Below are 10895 nucleotides of genomic sequence, written 5' to 3'. Positions count from 1 at the left end.
CTGATGTTTCTTCACAGATGCTGCCAGACCTGCTGAGCTTTTCCAGCAACTTCTGTTTTTGAGCGTAGAAGATGAGGCATAGAAATTTGCACCTACCTTCAGTCAGAAGTAAATAATCTATCTTGTTATCTTCTTGAGCTTAGCAACATTACAGTCTTTAGACAATTCAATGCACTTTAGCCAATTCAAATTTTACGAAGTGGCACTTGCTCATCAGTAGTATATTCATTGATATTAAATTTGGGTTCTGCAGAACCCAGTCTGCTTCATATCTCATTACATTGTTTTTCCAAATTTGGGTAAAAGAGACAAATTCTAGAGATAAGATGAGAGTTACTTCCATTGACATCAAGCCAGTATTTGACCAAGTGTGAAATCAAGAAGCCCAAATAAAAGCGAAAGTCAAATGGAATTGGGGAAAACTCTCCACTGGTTGGAGTTGCATTTTGCACAAAGGGCATTTGTCTTCTATAAATGCAACCAGTCATTTTGGCCCAAATGGCATAGTTGCAGGAATGCCTCGGGTAGTGGCCTCGGCCAAACCAGCTTCAGCTTATTCGTCGATGATCTCCCTCCCTAATTAGATTAGAAATTGGGATTATTGCTCAGTGTTCAGTACTATTTGCAAATCCTTTGATAATAAAGTAACATGTGCCGACATGCAGCAAACCAGGATAACTCTGTGGCTGGGAATGCTGTGTGGCAAGTAACAATCATGCCACACAAGTGCCAGGCAATGATCATCGTCAACAATGTTTTCCATCTATAATGCACACTGCAAGAACTTTTGACTGCGTATTCCAAATCCGTGACCTCTAATGCTTGGAAGCACAAGGGCATCAGGCGCATGGAAACAGCATTATCTCCTTGGGAGCAACTGAGGATGTAAAATAAATGCTAGCCTCAGTAGTATTGTCCATATCGCATGGAAAAATAAAAATGAAACTGATTACACTTCCAAAAAATGGTTACACACAAGTGATCTATAGTGATGAGTGTGGATAACATTAGGTATTACCCAGTACAATTTTTAAATTCCTGAATAAAAATTAAGTTGACCTAATGACAGTAAAAATGTACTTGATTGTTTACAACAACCTCAACATCCTCAAATCATTTAGGAGTAAGGTGTTCTTATTAGATCGTGATGTAAAGTCGGTGTTGTGTTCCTGAAAATTACATCTATAAGTGAAAAGACTTTTTTATTCCCGTAAAAATCAGTTTTAGAACTAGAGTTGGGATCCATAGAAATACTGCAGGGCTGTGAAGTGGCTGGGCCAGGTAGCAGCCTTGGAGGATGGTCTGGGGCCTGTTAGGGAAGGGACAATCTTGGAATGGCCTCAAGACTGAGGTCCAAGACTGGTCGTTCCAAAATTCCACCATTTAGGTCAGGTAAGATGCTGGCGTGCAGTAATGTAACAAATGTTAATATGAATCTTATGACACTCAACAGAGTTTCTAGTGCTAATAATTTAGCAATGTTACAGCGAAATAACACTAAACAGATAGCATTAAGTGCAGACACCCTGTACATTAGTACACATTCTGTGTGCTAGATTTTAAGGCATGTTTTTGGATGGTTTAAACCCAACTGGCAGGACTGCAACCATAGACCAGGAAAAGTTGCCTAACAGGAAGGCAGAAACATAATTCAATACTAAGGAATTAGGTAGGGCTGGTTAACTGCTGCCAGAGTTTCTGGAAGTTTTGTGACAGACTTGATGGCTGGAATTCAGCCACACAAATGTTGCCTATTCAAGCTTACATCTCAGAGACTGATTTCACACCAGGTATGATAATAGAATGTTGTTGATGATCAGAGAAGGATTATAGTATAAAGTCAGACCATATAATCATAGACCTCTACAGCACACAAGGCCTAACAAACAGTCATTTTGGATGATGTGGAGAGGGAAAAGCCCAGATATGATATTGCAAAGAACTTCCGTTGTGCATAATATGTGAAAGACTTCTGAATTTATCAGGTGATAAATGCAGTTAACAATCTCCCCAAAGACAATCAATAATCACAACTAGGTATGTGGAAAAATTCCTTGTTAAAATGTAATGTTTATACCAAAATAACCTGATGGTGAATTTGTATACCTTTTCTCCTCTCCACTCTTAAAATGCGTTAGATAAGTCTATTTTCTGTATGATTTTACCCACTGACTGTTGTGATATTTTGATGATCAACTGTTTACCCATGAAAAGTGTTTTTTGTGTTCGAGTTAGTAGCTTGAAATAATAAACAACAGTTAACCTTCTCATGTACTTTCGTAATACTGAGCTAGCATATTTCTTCATTTTAAATAGGGCTCATTATATTAGCGGTATTAATCTCTGTTCAACTAAGTAGTCATTTACGTACTGGATGATATCAGATCTGGCATGGAGATAGATTGCTTGCTAATGTTTACGGCATTAAAGGAAATGTCCAAACTCAAAGCTTTGTTGTGCATTGGTATTTTCCTAACTTTGAGCCAGGAGGCCCAGATTTAAGTCCACCTGTTCCAGAGTTTAGTTAGAAAACCTCAAACCTATTCTTGTCTCATTTTGGTATTTTAATCCAAGGTTGGTCCTTCAGTCCAACATGATTGGCCTCCTCTATAGGCAGACCCCTTGATAATTTGCTTGAATGTAGATTAATGTGGTGAGACTCCGGATTTAAATAGAGAGTACATCTGGTCATTCTATACCAGACTATATTATCACAAAAGCATCTGACCAACCCTCCTGCCTCTGTTCTTAAGTTTATGATGATCAAAAAACGTATTTCTCAACTCTGTTAGGTGGACAACAATGCACAGGATTTGAACTGTTCATCTGTGATGCAAATGTACTGTTAATAGCACAACGGTACACTTGTATTTGAATAGAGAACAGCTTTAATGACAGGTCAGCACTCAATATGCTAAAAATTGCAACACCCTTTTGAATAATTTCTGTGTCCCTGAAGTACATATCAGTCCAAGAGATGAATAGATGTATTTCCATCTGCAATTATACAGACTAGCTGTAAACAACTATAGCAAAGGAAAATCTAAAACATATTATACCACTGACACCAATGTACCATTTTTTTCTCTTGAATATAGATGAAGCTGGCTATTATTTAAGAATTGTGTGGTGAAAAATCCATGAACAGTATTTAAAAATCAATTTTGTGTGCTGCAGTACCAAATGTCCAATCACCAAAAACTTTCATATTGCAGTCCAACGTTTACATTTTACACAAACTATTTTCGGTAACAAAATGTGCAAAGGTGGGTAGAGGCGGATTCAATTGTGACATTCATAAGAGAATCAGATCATTATCTGAAGAGCAAAAAAATATGCAGGACTATGGGCAAATGGGACTAGGTGACTTGTCCTTGCAGAGAGCAACCACAAATGGTGGGCCCATTGGCCACCTCCTGATCTGTAACCAGTCTGTGTTTCAGTGAAAAGCTTAAAGAAACTACTGACACAATGACAGGTGTATTACCGAGTGAAATTATTAACTAACTTTTTCACCAATTAATATCAGGAACATGTAAATAAAGACAAAGAACTGCAGATGCTGGAACTCTGAAGCACAGAAAGTACTGAAGAAACTCTGCAGGTTTGGCAGCATCTGTAGAGAGAGGAGCGGATTTAATATTTCGAATCCAGTAACCTTTTACTGATGATGCCAGACCTGCTGAGTTTCTGCAGCAGTTTCTGTTCCTGTTTCAGGAACATTTAGTTATATATTTTGGAGGAAAGAGAAGGTCCTGCTATACTACGTCAGTTTACTTTTCAATCAGCAGAGTTCAGTCTGTTTGTTAACCTATGGGGAAAAAAGTCCAGATCATTGACGACCTTTTGCGGAGGGAATTGGGTACTCAGAAGGAGCTCCTCTTGGGGTTGCGCCTGGCCATCAACTGGTACAGACAGAAGAGGTCAAGGGAATCATTTGATGTAACCTCTTGTCCATCTTCTGCAGTTACTTTTGTACCCAGATGTCACAAGGAAGGGAGCATGCAGCAACTACTGGTATGCTTGAGGTCTTCTGAGCACGTTTGGGATTGGAATGCATTATTATCAGGATGTAGTAAATTTTCTTCACATTTTCTCTTCTTAGCTTACTGATTGTAACAGGCCAAGTAGAGACCTGTATTATCTGTTTGATGTGATAAATGCTCACGATAGGTCAAAATGAGGTAGTCTACAGAAAATTTTCCTGTTTAATAGTATAATGAACATCTTATTTTTAATTCTAATTAAAATATCTGTGTTTATACTTCTAGATTCTGATGCATTAAACCATAACACCTGGCTGTGTGACAAAAAACATTTTTCTCCAAAGCTGTTGCCAGGTAGGTGGAAAGTTTTTTTTTGTTGTATGACTTAATTTCATAGTAAAAACTATACTAGAGCATGCCAGTTTCCTTTTGAGTTACAGCTGTTAGCCAACGTGAATGTTGCATGCAGCTTTGTGATTTATAGAGTACTCCATAGCCTGGACTGCCAGATGCCTGTCTGGTATGCTTTGTACATAATTAGAATTTCAACTTCAATCCTGTACTCAAGGATGTATGTAGCACTCTAACGGCAATGCCCTAGCCACCTGCTCACCCATTTGTGAACCTTGGCTATTATCTGGAATTATTGTCTAGAAATGGTAGCTGAGTAAATGCTTGAGTCTCACCCAAAAATAACCCCTCTTTTTTTGTTCCAAGGCTTTTCTCCCTCCACGCAAGGCTGATTTTATATACACACTCTCAGTCTGTGATATACAGTCAGTATTTATTTTCTGAAATGCCTCCATATTTGTCCACAAGTTTGAGAGGTTGTTTTATTCATATTTCTTTTAAAAGGGAGCTTAATGTTAGTTTATAAACTGACAATTGCTAGTTATAATGAGAATTTACAAAAAATTTGTATGCTTGAACAATGATGTTTGCAATTATTCTGTATAGTACAATTTTCCTGTTATATCAGTTCTGCAGTGTTATACCATAGGCAGCAATGCTGATATGAAAATCATGCAGTTTTGTAATCACAGAACTTTTTAAAATTGAACAATGCCCCTAATCTTCAATAACATCAGCATTCTAATTCCTCATATGATTGAATGTAACGTAAATTTCAGCAAAGTGCGTCTTTTTTGTTTCTGTGTATGGAAAGGCAAAGTCAGCATTAGAATTTCAACCCCAATCCTGTACTCAAGGATATATGTAGCACTCTAACTTGGGCAGCACAGTGGCTCAGTGGTTAGCACTGCTGTCGCACAGCACCAGGGACCTGGGTTCAATTCCACCCTTGGGCGACTGTCTGTCTGGAGTTTGCACATTCTCCCCGTGTCTGCGTGGGTTTCCTCCGGGTGCTCCGGTTTCTTCCCAAAGTCCAAAGATGTGCAGGCTAGGTGGATTGGCTATGCTAAATTGCCCGTACAGTTCAGGGATGCGTAAATTAGGTGGGTTATAGGGGGATGGGTCTGGGTGGGATGTTCTGAGGGTCGGTGTGGACTTGTTGGGCCGAAGGGCCTGTTTCCACACTGTAGGGATTCTTCTGTAACATCTACATTATTTTGAAATTCTTATTGTTGTTCTACTATTACGACTATAATGCCACTGAAATGTGGAAAAACTATATTTTAGAATGTTCAACTGTAATTTCAGGTCCTTTTAAAATGAAAGTTAATTGAGCTATGGAAATGGTCAAGTGAAAATCCACTGATATGGTTCAGAGAATGAGAGTCAGTTATACTTATGAGAAAGACTTGAATTTTGTTTTACTGGAATGGAGAGAACTAGAAGAATTCTAATTGAGGGTTTCAACACAAACACTTTTAAAGACTAAACATGAAAATTCATTCCTCTGTTTGGCAAGCCACAATGGGAAAGCATGGATTCAGCACGTTCACAAGAAAACCATAAGGGAACGTTGGAAGAAACGTTTAACCACAAATGGCCGTTGACAGGGAATGTATGGTATCATTCAGAGGGGAATTAATGAAGAAGGGGAGAGGGATGAAACATGAAGCAGAAGAATAACATTGGAATAGATTGTTCTAATTGAAGAATCATCACTGGTAAATTGTCAGTGTAACAAATGAGTTTGATACATTTTGGTGTTGTATTAAATTTATAATAGTTTCTAAGCTTTTTTTCTTTACTGGTTCTTTTTCCTTTTTTGTTTCTCATTTGATTCTTTTTTTCATCCTACCTGTATTGTGTTCTTTCACTCTTTGTATGCAGTCTACAGATTTACATTGCGCAACCCATATTGGTAAAATGTTGACAGAATCCCATTACAAAAGTCTTTTTCAGGCAATAAAATCTACAACCATCGCGGTTTGATCAGTTGGCACCATTAGTGTTTCCACTTAGCATTTAACACTACATATGCTCAAGAAAACAATTCAAGAAAGCGTAGGCAGCTGGTAATGCCTAAGGATGAATAATAAATCAGTACAATTTAGTGGTGAATGAGTGGCTTGGTGCATCTGAAAAGGTTGATTACGTAAGAAATGTACTTAAATGCATGTAATATATTATCAATTATTTCCTGTTATCTCCTTTGGTCAATAACTTGTTGGATATGAGAAATGCTGCTTGCTACTATTCACAAGTAACCATTATTCAGATATAACTGTTGATTGCTGCAGAATGCATCACTGGCAAACTTCACCTTCACCTGAGGTCCATGTGCACAAATTTCAAACAAAGGTTTCAGCAGAATAATTGGGAGAAAGAATGCAGACTTTTTTTTAAATCCTTTTCTACTCTGAAATCATAAGTCTTGTTAAAAATTTTGTATGTGATGAGCAGTACTTTTACCATGACAAGGCTATTGATCATGCAGCTAACCCTGTGAGCCACCTTGGAGAGGTGCACTCAACACTTGGTTATATTTATCTATTTAAGAAATGCGAAAATATGATTCAAGGTAAAGCAGCTTTACTGTGGGACAATTCTACACGTCAGTTCAAAAGCCCCTTTGTACTTTCATATTTATTCAGAACACAGTTATATATTTCATGGAAAGATGTAGAAGTGCTTGAAGGCATAGTATTTCATAAATGAAGATTCTTTATATCCCATTAAAAGATTATTTCTGTAAGAAAGCCAGATAATAATCTTGTTATATTTCTATGTAAATTTCTGATTCTTACTAGAAAACCTGGGCAAACCTCAGCCCTAAATTTGGTTATGAAAAATTGGTAAGTAAATCTATACTGACCTCTGGTAGTTAGGTTTGGTACTGCATTTGATGGGGCAAATTGATTGTAAGTAACTGGTGGCTTACTGAGAAACTTGTATATGAAATTGGGTTTTACTTATAAGGTAATAATTTTTAAGTGCATCATTTTTTACGACATACTCATACAAATTCTCGTATATTTGCTTGAGGTTTTTCTCTATTCTATTTTTTTTAGCCCTTGTTATCTACCCACCCATTCACCCCACTGCAGCACACCAACTGAGAATCATTAGGTGTTGTTCAGCATTCCTTCACCACCATTACACTTGTTAGCTGTCAGTGGGTACTGAGCAATCAGGGCAACTTTGCTGCCATCTGTCAAAATCCAGCAGCATTTCAGTAACTCAGCAAAATAAAAGCAGTCTGTATCCCACAGTTCTGTGATGTTGTATATTTGTATTTCAGTGTGTTTGCTCATTATGTTGTCCTTTTTTTTAAATAAGGAATGGTTTAAATGGTAGCATAATAAGTATATTTATTGTTATTAATGCATGCTATTTGTTATCAGTGAAATTTTTTTAAAAGTAGAACTTGTAAACTTGTGTGGGACATGAAACAGAGTACTGTTCCATTGTAGCATCTACTTATGATGCATCAAATTATGAAAATCTGACCATGCTTGAATTACATTTATAAAAACCAAAAGAACTGTGGATGCCATAAATCAGGCACAAAAACAGAAGTTGCTGAAAAAGCTTGGCAGGTTTGGCAGCATTTGTGAAGCAAAATCAGAGTTGACATTTCGGGTCCGGTGACCCTTCCTCAAAACTCTGACCTCCTGAAGAGAGAGCAGTTTAGGATAAAGGAAGAGAGAAGGGGTAGTTGCTTAGAGGTTGATTCTGATTCCAGTAAGTGATTTGATTTAACTACAGATCAGTGTTTAGTGCCTAAAGTAACAGAGGATAGAGTTAATCAGACAAATCATACCTTGCGTAAGTACAACAGGGTAATACAACAGAATGCAGGATATGGTGTTACAGCTGTAGCTGCAGATTGTTATATTTATTAGTGAAGGTATTCTGTTGTCATTTTTAAAAAGTTATTTGGCATGACATCTGAAGAACTAATATTGACTGCTTTTATTATGTAAACCTGGAAGTATTTTAGATTGCAGTTGCATTATTTGTATCTAGATTGTACCATAAGCTGTAAAAATGTTTTAAGATACAGTCTCTTGTTATGACATTTCTCGTTATCAGCGACAATGATGCAGAACAATAAAGACTCATAGTTTCAGTTAAAATATGTATCAGCCATGCATTTTGCAACTGTTCTCAGCCAGTCAAATCCTTATGTAAAACTTAAGCCAATTAATATTGCAGCTGTGAATGCTACAGAGGCTCTCCAGTTTCAGAGGTGAAAAGGGAGTCATATTTAGTGCCTGGTGGCTTCCTGCTGTGATGACATTATTGTCTATGTCTTAAGAGGTCTAATAATAAACTTCCACCTTGTGTCTAGCAAATTAAAAGTTAGCATATCCATTCTCCTATAAAAGGAAAGAGGACCACTGACTAACTTTTGGCATTTTTCTCTTTAGTGCATAAATAAATTACGTGCATTTATGGTTCAAATCAGTTCCTTTATCTACAGTGTACAAATGAAATATGTCAAACATCTAGACTTCTCCAGAGAACCTGATTTCTTCTCAAGTAATGCTGCAACTTGAAAGATAGTAAACTTAAAACAGCATGTTATTTTCAGACCGTTGAAGTTATACCACATGCTCCAAATTTGCTCGTTATGCATTAAATCTACAGTGTCTTCCCTTCAGGTAGTTGCTTTTCAATTTGTGTCTTTTTCAGTTTAGGATTAGTGATATAAGTTTCAATCAAGAGCAATTTGTCGAATGTGAACAAACCATGAAAATATTTCTGATGATAATCTATGCAATTTTCCAAACTTCTGGACAGGCTATGTATTGTTATGTAGTGCAATGTGCATGCTTCTTAAATTATAAGGGGATGAAAGATGTAGAATATTTTAAAAAATAGATCAGAAATTTATTTGGAACATTAATCAAAACATATCAATTCCAAGAAAGCATGTGATTGCATTCTAGTGCCTGGCAAGAACCCCTGTAATGTTAATGGATGAAAAGTTTATGCTCTTGAGTTTATGACAGACTAAACCTATTACGTTCTGTAAGTTTTGATTTCAGAACAGAAGATTCAAGAAACCAAAACAGAAATTACTGGAGAAAGCCAGTAGGTCTGGCAGCATCTGTGGAGAGAAAGCAGAGTTAATGTTTTGTGTCCAGTGAGGGGTGTTCAAGGAGTGCATGACCAGGTGAAGACAGAGCTCAGAGAGAGACAAAGTTAGGCAAACAAAGTGATGATTGATGATAAGCCAGGGAAGAAGAAAAACTGATAAATGGGATACTGAGTAGGTGAAAATATGTTGTTTATACGATACAGAAGATTCAAGGTCTCATTTCAGAAGGTAGAACGCTTTCTTCTAGGGAGATAATCAAGTTGGTTCAGGGATCTAGTCACATTAACTGAAAGGTTTTAAACTGAAGCTTCAAAGCCAGAAGAGCTTGGATAAAAATTTTCAAGTTAGTAAAATTGAAAATGTTACACTATCAGAATTATAAAAGGTACATAGCAGTAGATTCAGAAAAGAATCATAAATTTGTCTCTAATACAAAGAAGTAGAAACTGAGAGAGGAGTTAGTTAATTAAAACTTACAATTGAGATAGGAGTGAAATTTCTGTGGAATTTAGTATCTGCAAAAGAATGTTTGGAAATAAATTGTAACTTTGTTTTGATGCTTCTTTAAGATTTTCTTTTTTTTCTAATCAACCTTTTCAGAGCTGTTACTATACACCTCTGGAGCAGATGGGACTGGAACCAGGACCCTACCTGGGGGTAGGAGCACTTCCACTGCGCCACAAGAGGGCCCCCATTAAGATCTTTCTAACAGTCGTCTAGATATATAGTTTTGTTTATCACACAAAAGAAAGAAAACAAACATGTTCTACTGTTAAAGAACATCTGAAAACTTCTATGTGAATATGTTTCAGTGACAACTACAAAAATTAAACACCCAATCTGTCAATCCAGGTTTCATTCTGGGATCTCACTTGTCCAATATTCTATCACCTGAGATCACAGCAAAGTGGGGGTCTGTTGTCTGGGATTTGAATACATTGAACTTAAGAGGGATCTCTACCTTCTTTAAAGAAATAGGCATGTGGAGGTTCTAGACCTGAAATAGGAGTATTGTAGTGACATTTACTGCACAAATTGGATTTTCAAAATGGCTTTGTATATTGCTAAGACTTTGTATGGGAGTAGAAGCTAAAGCAGTGGATTTTTTTGAAGTGTTTAAGTAAGATTACACTAAGATAAAATGAAGGTAAAATCAAAAACAGGATCTCTTAAGGATAAGATGCTTAAATTGATTATTCAGCATTTAGAGTTAGGAGAGAAATTGAGATATCTCAGCTAGAATTAACTAAGATTCAATTAAAAATGAAACTAAAATAACTCTTGAATTAGAGTAGAAAAAGAGAGAGCAATTGAAAAAGAAAAAAGCAATAGAAATGGAATTGAAAAAATTTGACTTTCAAAGAGAGATCAGTTTAGGATAAAGGAAAATAGAAGGGATAGTAGCATGGAGATTGATTCTGATTCCAGTAAGTGATTTGATTTAACTAGAGATC

General features: G+C 36.7%; 1 protein-coding gene across 2 annotated transcripts in view; it reads left to right on the top strand.

Annotated features, from left to right (window-relative positions):
• Positions 1-10895, top strand: part of cyria (CYFIP related Rac1 interactor A) — a 139757-nt gene that overhangs the window by 73260 nt on the left and 55602 nt on the right. For both annotated transcript variants that reach the window (XM_048597445.1, XM_048597447.1), the window contains exon 2: positions 4272-4340. The gene's annotated coding sequence lies outside the window, so the exon portion shown is untranslated. The remainder of the gene's footprint in view (positions 1-4271; positions 4341-10895) is intronic.

The sequence above is a fragment of the Rhincodon typus genome, chromosome 5, assembly GCF_021869965.1.
Source record: "Rhincodon typus isolate 14 chromosome 5, sRhiTyp1.1, whole genome shotgun sequence".
Classification (NCBI taxonomy): Eukaryota; Metazoa; Chordata; class Chondrichthyes; order Orectolobiformes; family Rhincodontidae; genus Rhincodon; species Rhincodon typus.
Note: the sequence above shows the minus strand (reverse complement) of the source record. Positions and strands in the feature narration are given on the sequence as shown.